The sequence below is a fragment of the Mercenaria mercenaria genome, chromosome 1 (genome assembly GCF_021730395.1).
Source record: "Mercenaria mercenaria strain notata chromosome 1, MADL_Memer_1, whole genome shotgun sequence".
Taxonomy (NCBI): domain Eukaryota; kingdom Metazoa; phylum Mollusca; class Bivalvia; order Venerida; family Veneridae; genus Mercenaria; species Mercenaria mercenaria.
In genome coordinates this window covers 58,135,629-58,157,290 of record NC_069361.1, presented here as the reverse complement: position 1 = coordinate 58,157,290, position 21,662 = coordinate 58,135,629, and the positions used below count along the sequence as shown (strand labels likewise).

At 34.7% G+C, this 21,662-nt stretch overlaps 1 protein-coding gene and 1 long non-coding RNA gene across 5 annotated transcripts in view; one reads left to right on the top strand and one right to left on the bottom strand.

Moving 5' to 3' along the window:
* Nucleotides 1-21,662, top strand: part of LOC123536450 (delta-like protein 1) — a 228,983-nt gene that overhangs the window by 127,546 nt on the left and 79,775 nt on the right. For 3 of the 4 annotated variants that reach the window (XM_053548896.1, XM_053548869.1, XM_053548870.1), the window contains exon 3: nt 19,231-19,456. The gene's annotated coding sequence lies outside the window, so the exon portion shown is untranslated. Of the gene's footprint in view, nt 1-13,433; nt 13,569-19,230; nt 19,457-21,662 lie in introns of those variants that run through there. The other variant, XM_053548871.1, reaches the window with a different exon arrangement.
* LOC123536458 (uncharacterized) overlaps nt 19,143-21,662 on the bottom strand; it is a 34,910-nt gene continuing 32,390 nt past the window's right edge. Inside the window, exon 7 of the long non-coding RNA XR_006683329.2 lies at nt 19,143-19,275. This is a non-coding gene — a long non-coding RNA (uncharacterized LOC123536458). The remainder of the gene's footprint in view (nt 19,276-21,662) is intronic.

Genomic DNA, 21,662 nt, shown 5'->3' with positions numbered 1-21,662 from the left:
CTTGCACATATCAGTAAGCAGAAATGATTATAACTTCAGAAATTATCTTGAATGTAATTAAGCAGAAATAGTAGTCACAACTTCAGAAATTCTCTTGAACTGAAAAAGATCAAAATGGCAACAAGTTTAGAAATTTTCTTGAAATTAAGAAGGAAACATTGTAACTTCTCAAACTGAAGAGGAAAGAGCAATAACTTCAAAAATTCTCTTGAATAAAAAATCTCTAGTATTAAAACAGAAATAGTAATATCTGAAGAAATTCCCTTGAATGAAGAAGAAATAATAACTGAAGAAGAAAGAGCAATAACTCCAGAAATTTTATTAAACTGAAGTAAAAAAAGAACTCTCCTGAACTGAAAATTTAGGAAGGAGTAATATCAGACATTTGCTTGAATCAAAGCAGAAATAGTATTGTTTTCTTAGAAAATAGTCTTGTAATTTTAAACATTACTATACATTAGGAGTTGGTACTTTTGAAATTGCCCAGCTATTTAAATGAATGTTATAAAATCGAGAGAGATAAAGTCTGCCACAACAAATATTTTTTTTAGCTCACCTGAGCACAAAGTGCTCAAAGGTGAACTTTAGTGATCACCCTGTGTCCGTCGTCCATCGTCGTCCGTCCGTCTGTCTGTCCGTCGTCAACAATTTGACTGTTAACACTCTAGAGGTCACATTTTTGGCCCAATCTTAATGAAACTTGGTCAGAATGTTACCCTCAATAAAATCTTGGAAGAGTTTGATATTGGGTCATCTGGTGTCAAAAACTAGGTCACCGGATCAAATCAAAGGAAAAGCTTGTTAACACTCTAGAGGTCACAATTTTGGCCCAATCTTAATGAAACTTGGTTAGAATGTTACCCTTAATAAAATCTTGGACATGTTCGATATTGGGTTATCTGGGGTCAAAAACTAGGTTACCAGGTCAAATCAAAGGAAAAGCTTGTTAACACTGTAGAGGCCGCATTTATGACTGTATCTTCATGAAACTTGGTCAGAATGTTAATATTGATGATCTTAAGGTCCAATTTGAATCTGGGTCATGTAGGATAAAAAACTAGGTCACCAGGTCAAATCAAAGGAAAAGCTAGTTTACACTGTAGAGGCCACATTTATGACCTTATCTTAATGAAACTTGGTCAAAATGTTAATCTTGATGATCTATAGCTCAAGTTCAAATCTGGGTTAGGTGGGGTCAAAACCTAGGTCCAGGGCTCCAGATAATTTTTTTGGCCAATGAGTATTTACTCATCATATTTTTTGTGAAAGAGTAAAATTGTAAAATTTGAAATTGACTAGGAGTAATGTTACTCCTGAAAACTTATAATGAATGTGAAAAAAACAAAAACAAAAACAACAACCAGAAATGAGTTTTATAACATATTTATTGGGTAAAAATCGACGCTGCTTTAAAATATACTACCGTACCGTCAATATTAATTCCCAACTATTTGATTTATTTGAGTGTATAATAAAGTTTAACCTAGGTCTACAGAGTTCCATTCAATGCGTGTGTACGTTCAATGTGGGAGAATGTTACATAAAGCATCCAGAGGAATCAGATTTGTTTACGTTAGTAAAAAGTAATTGCGTGCGTTTTTTGTAATTTTATATGCGTTTTTATACGCTTAAAATTTATCATACATGCGTATATGCATTATTTCAAAGCGTAATTTACGCTAATACGCATCTTATCTGGAGCCCTGTAGGTCACCAGGTCAAATCAAAGGAAAAGCTTGTTAACACTCTAGAGGCCATATTTATGACTGTATCTTCACGAAACTTAGTCAGAATGTTAAACTTGATGATCTTTAGGATAAATTTGAATCTGGGTCATGTCGGGTCAAAAACAAGGTCAGCAGGTCAAATCAAAGGAAAAGCTAGTTAACACTGTAGAGGCCACATTTATGACCATATCTTAATGAAACTTGGTCAGAATGTTAATCTTGATGATCTTTAGGTCAAGTTTAAATCTGGGTTAGATGGGGTCAAAAACTAGGTCACTAGGTCATATCAGAAGAAAAGCTTGTTAACACTCTAGAGGCCACATTTATGACTGTATCTTCATGAAACTTACTCAGAATGTTAATCTTGATGATCTGTAGGTCAGGTTTGAATCTGGGTCATGTCAGGTCAAAAACTAGGTCACGGGGTCAAACCAAAGGAATAGCTAGTTAACACTAGAGGCCACATTTATGACCATTTATCCTACCTTCATGCAAAATAAAGGCAAAAATCAAGGGGTCAGATAAATTTTGCTTTATCTGGTCAGTGACTAAATAAAGCTTGGCGGATTACTTTTTGGATTTTTTTTTAAAACGACGCCATCTTGTTTTTGAGAATAACTGCTAAAAGACATATTTATGCAATTATTTTCATAAACACGCTTTTATTAGGTATGTGAGACCATCACAAATGTATAGTGTATGCATACCGTACTTGCAATTACTACAAAAAGTTTTTATAACGGAAACGCTCGGAGAAAGGGAAAGTGACTCATGTATAGCGTTTGTTCAGAATTTTAGCTTTCTACTCGTCAATCTAGGAATATATTGCATCTGTAATGGAGTGTTATTGAATAAAATCATCGAGGAAACGGTTTGCCTATTCGTTTTGTCAAGCGGCGATATGGCGTGTATATAAGTCTCGTCAATCGTTTGCTTGGTGAGGATGGGCAATCCGACATTCAACTAAACTTCGGACAAAACTTCACTTGGCAGCAAATTAAAATTATTCTTTAATGTTCAGCAGAACAGAGAAGTCAGACACAAAGCAGAACAAGGTTAGCCTTTCTTTTTCGGCCCTAATTTTATAATATTTTTATTTTAAATACCTGTTTGTGTAATGGTGGGGCGTATTAATTTCTGTGCAAGACAGACTCAGATCTAGTTGGTGGTAAATTTTGAATTTTAATTAAAGAATGATTTTAGATCAGAAGGTAGGATAAATAGAACATTAGGTTACTGTCTTATAAATTTAAATTTATTAAGTTCGTCTACGAAAAAATAAGTCTCGGCAGAGCCTCGACTTTTATATTTTCTCCGACTCACTTAATAAATTTAAATTTATAAGACAGTAACCTAATATTCTCTATATCTTAATGAAACTTGGTCAGAATGTTAATCTTGTTGATCTTTAGGTCAGTAGGTCAGGTGAGCGATACAGGGCCTTCATGGCCCTCTTGTTTACTAATCTGCTACAGATTTTATAAGTCAAAGTAAGACACTTTCATTTAACATTCTCTGTCATATCTTTTCACAAAACTTCAAGATTTCATACACATCTAAATGCCTTAATACAGTCATAGCCTTATTCAACTGACCTTTAACTGCCCAAGCTGCAAAAAAAAAAAAAAGCATTCAGAAATTACCAAGTAATACCTATGACATTTTCATTCATAACTTAATGAAGTTGCCAGTTTTTTTTTTTATTTCATTTTTTGTGTTTTTCAGTGTAATGACATAACAACAAATGTACAAAAACAGCATTTCTTAAAGATCAACATAATAACTGTCATCTCATTTTTTCCGAATGTTATTACCTTTTTACAATTTCAAACTACATTTTTTTATACTCTTTAACAGATTTTTTTGTTTTAACAATAATTAAACATGGCATTCCATGGTAATTTAAAGCATTACACGAAATCGCAAGAAAAAATTTGTTCAGCCTTACATAATGTCAGTGAAAGATATAGCATGACATAAATACTTGTATGAAAGCCTGAGAAAGTTGTTCAAATTGTCATATTATGCATAAATTTAAATATTTATCTCCTATCTTAATCATATTTTTACAGTGATTAGACATTTGTAAATCCTCATTTAACTTCAGCAAAAAATGAAAATCTTTTTTTATAGTGTGTCATGTTAAAAGGGTAGCTTTTAATGTGTTGATAATTTACGACAGTACAGTTCATTACCTACAGTTAGTTATGGAGAATAGGTAGTTTCTTATCCATGTTCTATCTATAAATATGGTCTTTTATGGTTATAAATACACACAAAAAAACAGAAACTTGTATTTACAGCTTAATTATTTAAACGTTAGATTTCATAAAGCTCAACAAAGAAAAACATTTGGAAATAGTTTAAATGTTTCCAAAGAATTTAACTGCTTTGAAAATTGATTCACTTGGTGTGAGCCAATGTTCATTTCTTGCAAAAGAAGCCTCCCTGATTTTCTTAATACTAAAATAAAGCCGCTACGCTACTATGAATTTAGGTCCTTCCTATGCCGGGCAGTTTAAGATATCCAGTGGCCATTGTTCAATAAAATATTTTATCTGTAGATATTTACTTCAAATATAGAAACTCCTCTTCTAATGTTATTTAACTTTACTTAATATATAGATTACTTGTGTATGTGGACTAAATGTCCTACAGTAACAGCAAAGAACAATACTTCCATTTTTTTAGTGTCTGATTTTCTCGGTCCCAATTTTTCTCCTTCTGTTTTCTATATAGACCGTACTTCTAAATACCGGAACTTCCAAATTCTGAACACCGGAACACAATTTTAAGAAAAAATTGAATTATTTCAATAAAATTTTACTTCCAAAATCCACACCACACAAACTAGTAGATATTTGTTCAAATGCAAATCCGTGCCTCCTGTAAAATTTAATCTGTGATTCCATTGTTTACCAATTAGCGGTGACCGATTATTTTGACAGGCATTAGAATCACAACCTGTCAATCAAAGGATCAAACACCAACGAAGATCGTGATTGTAGCATAAAAGATGCAATCTAACTCATAAAATGTTTTGCTGTATCAGTTACCAACCGCAAATGTACTGCCTCCAACAATGTTCGTACTTGTTTCTCCCCTTTTAGAAATCAGTGTGGATTCAGTTTTTGTAGATAACCGTGACTGTTTAAAAATCGCATGTAACTTGTGCGATTGTTTGTTTTTAGGAATCATATAAACACGTTTGTTTTGTGTAAGCCCTTGGGATATGTTTGTGACCTTGACCTTCGGTCTCGGTCACAAACTTTCCCACAGGCTTTGATAGTTTAGGAGAAAAGCTGACCTTAACATAAAACTTAACCCAGAAATCTGATTTTCTATGTCCAAAAGGGGCCATAATTCTTGCAAAAAGCAGGATGGAGTTATGTTTCTTGCTGTACAGAGTCAGCTACTGATGGTAAACAAGTGTTGTAAATTTTAAAGCAATAGCTTTGATAGTTTAGGAGAAAAACTGACCTAAACAAAACTTAACCAAGAAATCTGATATTTTCTAAGTCCAAAAGGGGCCATAATTCCTGCAAAATGCAGGATGGAGTTATGTTTCTTGCTGTACAGAGTCAGCTACTGATGGTGAACAAATGTTGTAAGTTTTAAAGCAATAGCTTTGATAGTTTAGGAGAAAAGCTGACCTTAACATAAAACTTAACCAAGAAATCTGATTTTCTATGTCCAAAAGGGGCCATAATTCTTGCAAAAAGCAGGATGGAGTTATGTTTCTTGCTGTACAGAGTCAGCTACTGATGGTGAACAAGTGTTGTAAGTTTTAAAGCAATAGCTTTGATAGTTTAGGAGAAAAACTGACCTAAACAAAACTTAACCAAGAAATCTGATATTTTCTAAGTCCAAAAGGGGCCATAATTCCTGCAAAAAGCAGGATGGAGTTATGTTTCTTGCTGTACAGAGTCAGCTAATGATGGTGAACAAGTGTTGCAAGTTTTAAAGCAATAGCTTTAGGAGAAAAGCTGACCTAAACATAAAACTTAACCAGGCAATGCCGATGCCGATCAAGTGATGATGAGCTAAAAATGCTTTTTCTTTCAAAAATACTGTCGTTCCATAGAAATATCTTCAAACAAGAGCACCGCCTTGCGGGTGCTGACGCTCATCTGATTTTTTTTGTGTAATAGAAATACTGTCCTACCCATGATTTTCTAAGTCTAAAAAGGGCCATCATTCTTGCAAACAGCAGGATAGAGTTATGTTTCTTGATGTTCAGTGTCCACTTATGATGGTGAAAAACTGTTGCAAGTTTTAAAGCAATAGCTTTGATAGGTTATGAGAAAAGTTGACTTAAACATAATACTCAACCAAGAAAATGATTTTCTAAGTCCAAAAGGGGCAATAATTATTGCAAAAAGCAGGCTGGAGTTATGTTGCTTGCTGTACAGGGTCAGCTTATGATGGTCAACAAGTGTTGTAAGTTTCAAAGCAATAGCTTTGATAGTTTAAGAGAAAAAGTTGACCTAAACATAAAACTTAACCAAGAAATCTGATATTTTCTAAGTACAAAAGGGGTCACAAATCTTGCAAAAAGCAGGATGGAGTTATGTTTCTTGCTGTACAGGGTCAACTTATGATGGTGAACAAGTGTTGCAAGTTTTAAAGCAACAGCTTTGATAGTTTAGGATAAAAGCTGACCTAAACATAAAACTTAACCAAGAAAACTGATTTTCTAAGTCCAAAAGGGGCAATAAATCTTGTAAAAAGCAAGATGGAGTTATATTTCTTGATGTACAGGGTCTGCTTATGATGGTGAACAAGTATTCCAAGTTTCAAAGCAATAGCTTTGATAGTTTAGGAGAAAAGTTGACCTAAACATAAAACTTAACCAAGAAATCTGATATTTTCTAAGTACAAAAGGGGCCATAAATCTTGCAAAAAGCAAGATGGAGTTATGTTTCTTGCTATACAGGGTCAGCTTATGATGGTGAACAAGTATTCCAAGTTTCAAAGCAATAGCTTTGATAGTTTAGGAGAAAAGCTGACCTAAACATAAAACTTAACCAGGCAACGCCGAGGCAGACGCCAACCGCTCAAGTGATGACAATAACTCATCATTTTTTTTTTCAAAAAAATCAGATGAGCTAAAAATGACAAGTACTTTCAAACTTCTCGAGTGTTCTAAGAAAATACCAAAACATGGTGCACATTATGGGTATCTAGAAAAATCGGAAGGTAAGGGGCATATGATAGGTATGTAACAATATCTAACACAATGTTTATCAAAGCAAAATAACTTGATTTTCCTGCTGAAGTGAAATATTCCATGCAGGTGGTCATTTTAAATCATGTGATTCCCCACACTGTACAAAAGTGAGAACAAAAACTCATCTTCATAATTTATTTATCATGTAATAGCCGTTTCAAATACCTTTCTACAAACTGACAGCAGTTCCAGATTAATGATTTAGAATCAAAGTACAAAACTATATAATACTAATATTTTTATCTAAATTCTGATCAAAATAATATATTATCAGAAAAACCTTAATTTTCACTATTTAGTTTCAGTTTATCACAATATTCTGTTACAGAAAATATTTTCTCAGCATTGTTTATCTTTAAAATAGCCTACTTTCAATTTTAGCAATAATGTGCCCCAGTATGTGTCAGCTAAATGTGCATTAGCACTACTGATGATGGGGTCGAGGCTGTACCTACCAATAACTTTTGACAGTGCCAACAGTGTCAGCATGAAATAGAGCTGATCGCTCTTTTTATGTTATAAATTTTTCCAAAATAAAGGTATTCTTTCTTTATAACAGAGAAAAGTACAGGAAATAGAGCAGGTCTACAGAAATAGTACTGGTTGCATCTGACGACTTCAACAAGAGTTTCAGGAGGGTGTTACAGGGAATCGATCCTTACGCGACGATAATCGGTATCAATCCCTTTACGGTAACATGCGACATATACCAAACGAAATATACTCTGTGTGTGTGTGTGTGTGTGTCTGGGTTTAACGTCTTTCTCAACAATTTTTCAGTCATATGAACGACGGTGTCTACTTGTAGCAGTGAGCACAATGCCCAACTTTATAGTGCTGCCTCACTGAAATATCACGCCGTAGACACATGACATGATATCACACCCAGTCACTGACACTGGGCTGACCAGTCCTAGTACTATCCTCTTAATGCTGAGCGCCAAGCGAGGAAGCTACTAGTACCATTTTTTACGCCTTTGGTATGACGCGGCCAGGGATCGAACCCACGCCCTCCCGCTCTCGAAGCGGACGCTCTACCACTAGGCTACCGAGGCGGTACTATCGAATTAAAAAATGTGGTCTTCCGGCTCGTGCACAGAGCATCTGACTTCGGATTTTTTGGAAAAATATGCTTTTTCCTTATGCGTAATAAGCATCCACATAACTTGTCAATACAAATATGGGCAGTATTGTTTTTTGACAAAATCTACCTTTAAGTTGATACAAACGAATATTTCTGGGCAAGCTGATGGACTGTAACGATTTCTGATTGAAGCATTGCCTTATTTCATATTAATTTGTTTTTCTTTGGGGTTTTTTTCAGTCTCTTATTATCTGAGTACTGTTTATATGGTCTTTTTTTCATTTGTTCTAACCATGGTAAAGCTACCTGCACAATGCTTAGGAAAAACAGACAAGAGCTGAGCATGAAAATTGTATTTTGTTATTTATTTATCTAAAGTCTGGCTGCAAAATACATGTCAGACTCTAGCCCTTCTGAAACACTTTTTTATTCAGCTAGGACAGTGTGCCAAACTTCATCAATAAATCTTTACCAGACCAATAATTTGATCAAATTCTGAGACAAACACATTTTTTACACGCAAAATGTTTGACTGAGTGGCTGCAATATATGTATTAAGATCATTATTTCTAACTTGTATTCCACTTTTCTTGATCCCATCACTTCTCTCAATCTCACGCTTTCTCTCAACCCTACCAACTCTCAATCCCATTACTTCTCTCAACCCTACCATTTCTCTCAATCCCACCACTTCTCTCAACCCTACCACTTCTCTTGATCCCATCATTTCTCTGGATCCCATCACTTCTCTCAACCCTACCACTTCTCCAAGTAGATCCCACCCTTTCTCTCAACCCTACAACTTCTCTTGATCCCACCACTTCTCTCGATCACACCACATCTTTTGATCCCACCACTTCTCTCAATCTCACCCTTTCTCTCAACCCTACAACTTTTCCTGATCCCATCACTTCTCTCTCAAACTCACCCTTTTTCTCAACCCTACAACTTCTCTCATTCCCACCACTTCTCTCAACCCTACCACTTCTCTCAATCGCACCACTTCTCTCGATCACACCACTTCTCTTGATCCCAACACTTCTCTCAATCTCTCCCTACCACTTTTCCTGATCCCATCACTTCTCTCAATCTCACCATTTTTCTCAACCCTACCACTTCTCTCCATCCCATCACTTATCTGGATCCCATCACTTCTCTCAATCACGCCACTTCCCTCAATCTCACCCTTTCCCTCAAACCCTACAACTTTTCCTGATCCCATCACTTCTCTCAATCTCACGCTTTCTCTCAACCCTACCACTTCTCTCTTTCACACCACTTCTCTTGATCCCGCCACTTCTCCCAACCCTACCATTTCTCTCGGTCCCATCACTTCTCTCAACCCTAACATTTCTCTTGATCCCATCACTTCTCTCCATCCAACCATTTCTCTCATCTTGATCCCATCACTTCCCTTATGAAATCTCTCCATCCAACCATTTCTCTCATCTTGATCCCATCACTTCTTTCAACCCTACCACTTCTCTTGATCCAATCTCTTCTCTCAACACTACCACTTCTCTCGATCCTGCCCTTTCTCTCAATCTCCTCACTTCTCCGGATCTCCTCACTTCTCTCAACCCTACTATTTCTCTTGATCCCACCATTTCCCTCTATCTCACACTTATCTCAGTCTCTCTACTTCTCTCTATCCCTCCACTTCTTTTATTACTATCACTTCTCTCCATCCAACCATTTCTCTCATCTTGATCCCATCACTTCTCTCCATCCAACCATTTCTCTCATCTTGATCCCATCACTTCTCTCAACCCTACCACTTCTCTCAACCCTACCATTTCTCTCAATCCCACACTTTTCTCAGTCTCTCTGCTTCTCTCTATCCCTCCACTTCTCTCAATCCTGCCACTTCTTTTATTCCCACCTCTTCTCTCCATCCCACCACTTCTCTCGACCATACAAGATCATCCAACCATTTCTATCAATCCCAACATTTCTGTCCATCCGACCACTTCTCTCGATTCCGCCACTTCAAACCACTTCTTTTAATCCTGATACTTCTCTCTATCCCACCACTTTTCTCAACCCTACCCTTTCTCATTCCACAATTTCTCTCAATTCTGCCATTTTTATCTCTCCTGCCACTTCAACCAATTCTCTCGATCCCACCACTTCTCTTGGTCACACTACTTCTTTCAATCCCACCACTTCCCTCGGTCCTGCCACTTCTCTCGGTCCTACCACTTCTCTTGATCCAACTTCTGTCAATCCAACCACTTCTCTTGATCCCATCACTTCTTCCCACCCCCACTTCTCTCAACCCTACCACTTCCCTCCATCCTACCATTTTCCTCTATCCCAGTACTTTTCTCAATCCTACCACTTTTTCTCATCCCAATACTTTTCTAGATTCTACCACTTTTTCTCAACCCTACCACACTTTTCTTGATCCCATCACTTCTTCCCACCCCCAACTTCTCTCAACCCTACCACTTTCCTTCATCCTACCATTTCCCTCTATCCCAGTACTTTTCTCAATCCTACCACTTTTTCTCAACCCTACCACACTTCTCTTGATCCCATCACTTTTTCTCAATCATACTACTTCTCCCCATCCCACCACTTCTCTTGACCCGGGCACTTTCCTTGACCCTACTACTTCTCTTGATCCTGCCACTTCTCTTGATTCCATTATCATGTCTGAATCAGTTACGTAAGGTCGCAGCTCTAACTAAGCAGCTGAGAGCTCTAACTATGTAAAGATCATCATCTAGGCCTCCTTGTATGACAACAGAAATTTTGCCTTAAAACAGACTTTGATATGACTGTTGTTACAGTTAAGCTTAAGTAGATTACTACAGTTCAGATTTATTTCTACTTAAAAGCAGATGACTGTATATAAGATTAATCAATAACATAAGTTATATTTCAAACAGATAACAAATATGTGCCAATATAAACATTCCAAAATTAAGAAATATATCTGAATTACTCATGGAATTCAATTTCCTTAATACCTATATTTAAAGAAACACACTTACTTAATAAGAAAGATTATTACAAACATACCATCAAAACCAAGCCTGCAGTTTTGATGTTAAACTTGTTTCATTACATGAAAATATTTTAAGTGATTTGTTTGTCTACACATTTTTATCAATTCTCCCAGATATTTGAAGAATGTATTTTACTGAATACCGCTACTTTGTCTCTTTCATTTGATTTAAATAGAACAGTCTAAACATTATTTTTTCAGTATATGTACTGTTTCCCAATAAAGCCCGCCCGCTTAGCTCAATAGGTAGAGCGTTGGTCTACGGATCGCGGGGTCGTGAGTTCGATCCTCGGGCGAGGCGTATGTTCTCCGTGACTATTTGATAAACGACATTGTGTCTGCAATCATTAGTCCTCCACCTCTGATTCATGCGGGGAAGTTGACAGTTACTTGCGGAGAACAGGTTTGTACTGGTACAGCATCCAGGAACACTGGTTAGGTTAACTGTCCGCCATTACATGACTGAAATAATGTTGAAAAACGGCATTAAACCCAAAACAAACAAACAAACAAGCTTCCCAATAAATACTGGTTTTCCTCCAGATTTGCTAGTCTGAAAATCTGAATGTCGTTCAACTTTATGAAAAGTATTTTTATCATGGTACATTTGTGGACAATTATGCCATCAGTTTGGACAAGAGACTTTGATCCTGTGGTTTGTTGGTAACCTGATATGAAATACTGTGAAATCATTAATATTCGTGGGGGACTAATTTTCGTGGATTTCGTGGTAGTCAATCCACGAAATTTAATCCCAAAGAACAAGTAAAATTCCCATTCATTTTTTGTTCAAAAGTTGAAATCCACTAATTCATATCCACACGAAATTGCCATTTTGACCAAAACCACGAAATTTCATGCCCACGAAATTTAATGATTTTACAGTAAGTGCCAGCAACAAAACCTGTTCAAGCCTGAAAAACAACATAATCCCCTATAACTAGCCAGCAACATATCTTTGTGATGGTTGGTGTCTTCCAGAGCATAATAAGTTTGACACTGTCAAATCTAAGAAAAGGGTCAAACCATTAAGATGAATGCATTAGACTACCATGTACTACCCTGTATGTAAGTATTAGTAACTGCTGCTCAGTCCTACTACGCCACTGATATAATTTAATCAAAATCCATAGTGGACAATTACCTACCAGATATGGTATATATTGGGTCAGCATGTGACATCTCTTGACAAATGGAAATGTCAGACACTTGTAGTAAGCGAGATAAAATACATCGTTCTTGTGGGTGTACTGTAAAAGCACATATTTTCGCTGGGTCAAAATTTCACAAATTTGATATTTTGAGTACCGGTATGTTTGAGTTAGGTTAAATAATCGCGAATTTGTAATAATGGTATCATACTTTAATTTGAATTATACTAATGGTGCATATTTACGCAAGGATTAATTTTCGCAAGATGTAGGGCCTCATAAATATAGCGAAAATTAAACAATCACGAAAATTTCTGCTTTTACAGTATTCTCATACCATAGCAAACAGCCGTTTGTTGCTGCAGAGGCTGTGGGTTGGGTAATGGGTGCATTTATTTTCCAAGCTTTCTTACTCAGATTATATATTTCATTTTAGAGGTTTTACTTATATCAAAGTCAACTGTCAATCAGATACTGAATAAGAATATTATATTTTGAATTAATTCTTTTTAATCCTATTTCAGGTAGCATTTTTGCTCCATTATCTTAATGGCCAACGATCAAAAATCCATTAATCCATATGTAACATATTACATTAAATGAAGAAATGGTCTAATAATTTACCCACAATGACCCTTGTGACAACATCACCCTCCAAAACAGATATGGGTTATTTATGATAAACTTGAAAAGATTTAAATTGCTACCATTATATAAAAATCATAAAGCTAGTATCCTTAAAAAATATAAAAAATTTCATAGGAACATTCATATTGACAATTTTCTTATTCAACGTAATCATCTTAAATAATCAAGTTCGAAAATTAAACCCATAATTGTTCAAAGGGAGTAATAAACATGGAAATTTACAACCATATAATGCTAATAAATTGTCAACAATTATGACGCATTGATGCACGTAAAAATTCCAAAATATATTAATAACGCTGTCAAGCCATACCGTGGGAACTTTTCACCGAAAAATCAAAAAATGAATTAACGACAAGATGACTTTCTTGGATATAACACAACATGATACTTTACATAAAAGGTTTACATATACAGTAGAAAGTTTATCTCTCTTTTTTTTTTTTTTACAAAAAAGTAAACACATTCTTTTTTTCTTTTTGTTTTGACTTTTTTAATACTGTGTATTCTTATGAAATTAAACAACTTATACTTTATTCTTGGGTAATGAGTGGAAAGAAAATATGTGAATGAAATAAGTGGATTAACCAGTTTGTTTAATATTGCTCAGTTATGGAACTTTTAATTTTCTACTGGATTAAGTGCAAGGATTAGCTAATTTCCCTCAAAAAGGATATCTTGTCTAGAATGAAAAGGATTAAAACTTCATTCAAAGGTAAGGTAGGATGAAACTGGCAATTATTCACCAGAGTTAAGATGGTTATTCATTATGCGCGTGTTTAATGATTTTTGTTTTTGCACAAAAGCTTATGAGAGTGACCACAAAATTATCACATAATTTACAAATGCTTACAATAAGCTTGTGCATATAGATTTACCTTCGTCCAATCTGCCCTTCAATTTTTTGTGTTCTAGAAACCTAGACCTTGACCTTTTTTCACTAAAATCAATCAGTAAAGCCCTCTACAGACGGTAGGTTTTTGTTGTACAACACCAATTAAATTATGATGCTATTCCTTAATTTCGTAAATCTTAAGTCTTGACTTACAGATTAGGACATGTTTTATTTCGTAAGTTTTGCCTTACGTACCACCCACGTTGACAAGCAACAAATTGGTAAATAATTAGTTGATAAAGAGGCAAGTGAATGAAATTCCAGAAACAATTGGCCAAAAAATAAACACAAATCTGAATATAAAATGGCTTCTAATGCATAATGGAAGAAGGATGACACTGAAAAGTTAAATGATTTGAGCCGCGCCATGAGAAAACCAACATAGAGCGTTTCCGACCAGCATCCGCGCAGTCTGGTCCATGCTGTTCGCTAACGGTTTCTCTAATTGTAATAGACTTTGAAAGCAAACATCACTGATCCTGACCAGACTGCGCGGATGCATCCATGTTGGTCGCAAAGCCACTATGTTGGTTTTCTCATGGCGTGGCTCATTTGTGTCATGCGTAATCAAATTCATGGGACATAAAAAAGTGAATATTATTTTTTATATTATTAATAGTTACATTCTTTTCAGTACCTGATGCACTAAGTTTACTTGGTAAATCTCTGTGATTTATATGGGAATGGAATACTGTCTGTAAGTGAAAAATGTACAATTTCAAAATTGTACATCTTTGAGATAATTAGTGTTGTACAAAAAAAACCTACCCGTCTGTAGATCATACAACTAGCTCAAGCACATTGATGTCTGTGTATCTAGGACTTTAACAAGAAACCCTGATCTTTGCCTCACAGGAGACCTAAACACCATATACAATCATTCTTTTATCCACTACCTCAAGCATAATTATGTTAGTAATTGAAAAGGCTATTTTGACCTTGACCTTGAACACTGGCAACAATTCTTTCAAGTCTCAACCAAATCTTTAAAAAAAATTGGAAACAGTCTTCATTCTCAAGGTCAAAGTGCCAATGACCCAATATTTGTTGACCCTTACATGGCCTGTTCAGTTAAGGTTCAAAATGGTTTCAGACTTTCACCTTACAATAATTTTATTTATTATATTTGGGTTTTACGGCGCACCAACACAGTATAGATTATATGGCGCCAAACAGGACTACAAATTTTGGTTTCACATCTCATTTACATCAAAATAAAAACATGAGGTATGGAATCAAAATTTGCATACCTGCTGGAATCACAGAGTTACAGCAAAACCAAGTGTTAAGACCCTATTAGTCGCCTCTTACGATCATGCAAGGGTAAGGCAGTGGTTCACCTTACAATAAAAGACTCTGCAGAAAAGGGAGTTATCTACTTACCACAGATAATTATCCTTTCAAGTTACACTTACGAGTCCCTAACTGCATTTGCCAGATACTAACTTGGCACTATTTTAAGTCTCAAGGTCAATCGTCCCTTGCATCAGAAGAAAGGTCACCTCTAAGCATGTCATAAATTAACAATTGACCTCCACATGTTATAGTTTTCTTCCATCAATGACTGGAATATGTTTTCAGTCCCGTAGTGAGTGTGACTTTCATCTTTTACTTTTAAGGTAATGGACCCATAATGACAACTGGCAAGTTCCATGAGTTATGTAATCTCCGTATGCTATTTCGGCATCCTTCGGCCATAAGAGAAAATTCTTTTTCATAACAACCGGAGAATGCCCGCATAAGAGAATACATAATCCAACTGAAACTGCTGATTGTAATGACGGGTCCAGTACCTTAATATAAACAAAACATTTTACTGATTAAAACATGTTGATCCAGTAAAACCTAATACCTTACATGCCAATATAAGAAATGTTGAGCAAATTATAATCATGTCTCCAAATGGGCCAAAAATCCAACTGTCTAGCACCAACTGAAAATACCAGTCTGATCGCAATGTGGAGCCCAAGATATTTTAATTGAAGGCAAAAGGTTATGGGCTTTTATCAAACTACCATTACCCCTGGGGAATATCACAATTTATTCCAATTTGATATACCTTATTGAAATTAAAACCAATTAACAAAACAAGATAAAAATAAGTTTAGCATGCTTTTGCATGTTTTATATTTTGTATCATATAACATCGATTGAACAGCAAATAATAGGTTCCAGTAGAACGTTATCAAAAGATTACAATCACTTTATTTTTAATAGAATTTAATACTCAAAATACAACTTTATGTCTATGTTCATCAGATACTTGAGATAGTATTTAAGCTGAAAATAGGTTTACTGGATTATCATAAGATACTTTGAATGGTGCTGTTTATCTGTTAACTGTATATATTGAACAGATACTTGGGATCAAATATTCACATTTCTAATGAATATTCGAACCCAATTTTCGAATCTGAATATTTGTAAAAAATAATTCATTTGCATTTCTTCTAATTTTTTTCACCTTCAGTCTTTATTAAATGAACCAGAAATCTTACAAAATTCCTTCTTTGTTTCTGTCGGTGTTTTGCAAAATAAGAACTCACTTAGTGCATTCAGGCAAGTGAACACTAAACATGTATTGGACTTTGTGGATGTCTATTTTACTTGACCATTATGATATAAAATAACCAAACTAATATCAGTGCAATTCTTAATTCCCACCCCTACCGCACAAACACCTCCTGCACCCACCCAAGCTTCATCTTCCAGTAAGTTTTTGTTGTAGTCAGACTTACAAATTCTATTTAGGTCAAGAAATACTGTATGCATGTGGGTTTAACAAACCATGTGGTCTGGAGACCAACCAACCAGCAGACTGGTCCAGTTGTTTGAAATGTCAACAGCTAAACCAGGACTTGGTCGCTTCAAGGCCTACTTGGGTCGCACCTTTTCATATCACAATGGTACTGGTTTTTCATCAAAACAGTGTGAAAGTAACACAAGTATGAACTAATATGGATTTAATACCAAAGGGTGATCTAAAAGACAGATCAAAATTAATATAACTTCACCATTATTTTTTTTCTCACTTAAAGTACTCAATTTCATCCCTAATGAATAATTATCATATACAATAAAAAATGAAATGATTATAGCTGCAAAAACAAAAAGTATAAAACTGAAAATTCAAGGTGAGAATTATCAATCTTTTTTATCACTTGACCTCCCGACAACCATTATTTGGTACAATTACCATTCTTAAATGAAACATATATAACTCAGAAATTCAATTCAATACAATATTGACTGCAAAGTGACTGAAATCTCTCGCCTTGTTAGGTAGGTGGTCAAGCAAATAAGTATTCAAAACGATACATTTATAATACAAAACTAATATGTAAGTTTTATTTCAAATGAATCCACTAGTTATATTGTGGCATTAGATGAAATAAAGAACTTTTTAAAGCTGACATTACAATGACTGCTAATTTCATACACAGGTAACACAAATAGTAAACAACACTTGTCCGCTATAGGTAACAAATCTCCATTGTATCTAGAAAATGAAGAAACTAGAGATTGCCTTTGAAAAAAGTGCCTGTCTTCCCATTTCATTTAAATGTAAGGGTGAAATGATATGGAATATCTGGCCATAGCACAAAGAGATGTGTTGGGCATGAACCAACAAGACTAAAAGTTGCCTCCTACAGGCAAATGTTTATGCAAAGTTTTTTTTTCTTTTTAATTCTTTTTTCGACCTTTAATCTTTCCATATGACCTTGACCTGAACAGACACAACCCGGTTATTTGAAAATCCTTTAAAGGCTTAAAAAAAATGGTGTGGACAAGAAAACCTGTCTATTTGACCATAAACCTCACTGTATGACTTTGATCTTGAACCGAAATCACTGAAAATTGCAGTATGCATAACCTTCTATAACAATAAACATTTCTGCCAAGTTCCAAAACATACAGAGCTCGACTATTTTGTGATGGACAGACAGATGGACAACCAGACCAAAACAGCAATGTGCTTCCCCCAGAATTAGGAGAGACAATTACAGTGTTCCTTACTGTTAAAAAGCTCTCCTTAGTTTAATATTTTGCTTTCACATTTTTTTGTTGTTGTTGTTGTTGTTGTTTTACTGCTGTAGAAAATTATCATTATCACATAGTCCTCTGGATGAATTGTTGACAGTTTATCAACTGCCCATTAACAAATTAGCATATAAGGTTGTTGAATTTATTTACAATGCATTAAATGATACACCCGAGGAGGATAAAATATGCTTAACTACTTAGAAAAACTGATATTAAACTTTGTATGCCTTTTACAAATTGCTAAAACTTGTGAAAATCTTAACACTTCACACACTCAGTGTGAACTTGTGTAACTGAGCAATAAATATAAAAAAAGATCAAATATTTCTACTTCACCATTTGATCAACTACCCAATTCATTACAAAAAGACCCCTTTCCCATGAGAAAAGTCCCTCCAACAATATTTATACACTACTTATTATTGATAACTCACTTACAAATCAACTTCAAGTGATTTCAAGCCTATAAAACAATCTATCTGTTGATATTCAATGTCATTTTATCAATATCATAAAATATCCATTAATTTATCCCCATCAACCAACAATGGCTGGGGCAAAGAATTCACCAATCATTTTGTCCATCAATGGTAATAAAATGAAATATTGCTAATAAAATTAACATAATTATTATTTATATCTTTCAAGCAAACAAATGTCAATAAAATTTCACTTAAAAATATACACTGAAATTTAACTTATTGTCCAAAAATGAAAATTCTATACGTAATTACAGTGATTATGACCTCAACCACAAGCAGCCCTTAAACAATCAAAACATGTCTATATTGGGTGTCTATACATTGTCTCTAAAATTGTAAATGAACTAAACAAAACAAAAGCAAAAATTCTATTTCTGGTAGAAGTGACCTTGACCTTGATTATTGGGAGTCCCAAAACAATCCACATTACAAAGATTTGCTGACATACTGTAGTAGTATTAAATTTATCAACTGGAAACATACAATATTTCCTATCACCTTGACCTGGCCTACAAGAGTGCTGAAACTGAGAGCTTTCAATATTACGCATCTACATAGCAAGTTTCATTAGAATACTGATATTTGAACCAGAAAATCTGAAATCTTGTACAAGTCTAGGCCATAAGTCATACGGAACAGGAATTTAAAGAATGATTCTTCAAATATTATAACCTACAATTAATTTGCTGAAAAAGCTTGTTTAAAGCTTCTGCATTACTTTTTGCTTTTATTTTCTCAAGGAAAAAAATTGAAACAGATATAGTGTCTGCATTTCCATGACATTATAAAAACTGTAAATTGTGAAACCTTGCAGAACCTCACTGCAACACTCACCTGGTCTGGCAAAACCATGCACATAATCACTAGCTCTTGCCTTAGATAGAATTACTGCAGCTACCGGTATTTCATTTTTACAGATTTTTTTTCACTGTTTTCATCCACTGTTTATTTCACAGGTAAATCAAGCAGGGAAGCTCATTCTCCATGCATGCAGATTAAATCTGGAATACAGAGAAGAATTCTACAGTAGGAGGAAGCCTCCAGTGAATATAGGATATACCAATAGCAATTGTTTCATAAAATGCTGGATGTTTACAAATACTTTTTTGTGTTTGGATTTTTATTCAATGAGTGAGGCACTCAATATCAAACATTTTCTGGATTTTAAACATTTGCTTTCTGGTAAGTATTTGTACTTTTGAATAAATTATCTGCCACTGTCAAACCTGTATTAAAGACTCCCTCAGTATAGACACCATAACTATATAACCTGATATGAAAGGAACAATTCTTTGAAGATGGCAAGTTTTTAAAAGGGTTGAACTCTCCAAAATTCAATGTATATTATATATTAAGTAAACACAGACATGAATTGTTTTGTATGTTTTATATGCTGTTCAAAAAAGAAAGAAACAAGAGCTGTCTCCATAGGATGACACATGCCCCCGATGGAACTTTGAATGAATAGTTATGGCCGATGTTAGAGTTTAGGACCTTTGACCTACGGAGCTGGGTCTTGCGCACGACACGTCGTCTTACTGTGTCACACATTCATGCGTAGTTATTTTAAAATCCATGCATGAATGACAATGATATGGACCGGACACGCCCATCAATGCACTATCATGAAAAATGACCTTTAATGTCTAAGTGTGAGTCCTTGACCTTTGAGCTACGGACCTGGGTCTTGCGTGCGACACGTCGTCTTACTGTGGTACACATTCATGCCAAGTTATTTGAAAATCCATCCATCGATGACAAAGATATGGACCGGACACGCCCATCAATGCACTATCCTTTAACGTCTAAGTGTGACCTTGACCTTTGAGCTACGGACCTGGGTCTTGCGCGTGACACGTCTTCTTACTGTGGTACACATTCATGCCAAGTTATTTGAAAATCCATCCATCGATGACAAAGATATGGTCCGGACACGCCCATCAATGCACTATCCTAGCTACGGACCTGGGTCTTGCGCTGGACATGTCGTCTTACTGTGGTACACATTCATGTCAAGTTATTTGAAAATCCATCCATCAATGACAAAGATATGGACCGGACACGAAAATTGCGGATAGACTGACAGACCAACACTGACAGACCGACAGACGGTTCAAAAACTATATGCCTCCCTTTGGGGGCATAAAAAAAACTTTGTTTAAGGTTACTTGACCAAAGAATTAGGGCTGACAGGTAGGCATTTATTTTCTAACTTTTTTTCAGAAAGAAACTTCAATAATAATGGATCATTAATATTCATGTACAGTAAACAAGGTAGAAAGACACTTGTATTCATTTTAAATTAGATTAGTGTTACTTGTTTCATCATTCACATACATATCAGACAAAAATCTGACATATATAAATCTTGATCAAAAGTACAAAATTGGTTTCAAATGAAAATGTTAAAACTAAGTAAAACAATTCCTAAGTAAAGGATATAGATATAAAGTAAAGGATATAGATCTAAGTAAAGGATACAGACCTAAGTAAAGGATATAGATCTAAGTAAAGGATATAGATATTAAGTAAAGGACATAGATCTAAGTAAAGGATATAGACCTAAGTAAAGGATATAGATCTAAGTAAAGGATATAGATATTAAGTAAAGGATATAGATCTAAGTAAAGGGATACAGATATTAAGTAAAGGATATAGATCTAAATAAAGGATATAGATATTAAGTAAAGGATATAGATATTAAGAAAAGGATATAGATCTAAGTAAAGGATATAGATCTAAGTAAAGGATAAAGATATAAAGTAAAGGATATAGATCTAAGTAAAGGGTATAGATATTAAGTAAACTATATAGATCTAAGTAAAGGATATAGATATTAAGTAAAGGATATAGATATAAGTAAAGGATATAGATATTAAGTAAAGGATATAGATATTAAGTAAAGGATATAGATCTAAGTAAAGTATATAGATATTAAGTAAAGGATATAGATATAGGTAAAGGATATAGATATTAAGTAAAGGATATAGATATTAAGTACACACATGAAATATTTACCTCTGTATTAATACTGGATGTTTATTTTTGGACCACTTCTAGTAACCTGATCCTACTCAATATTTGACATGTTTGCCAATTTTTTTATGTTATCCAATTGTGGGTGTAAATCATTATATAAATAATGCAGATGTCAGTAGTTAGTTGTGCACTATATAATGGCAACAAATTTGTTTCTTTTTGCAAAAATGATGCAAACTAGAACAGAAACATATGACTTTTAACAAATATATAGTGCTAAAAATAGTGACAGTTCAAAAAGCTACATAGCTTTAATAAACAATTCTATATATATATTTGTCTAACGAAGCTATATATATATATATAGCTTGGTTAGACAAACGTTTCTTTTAATTTATTTGTTTTAGTT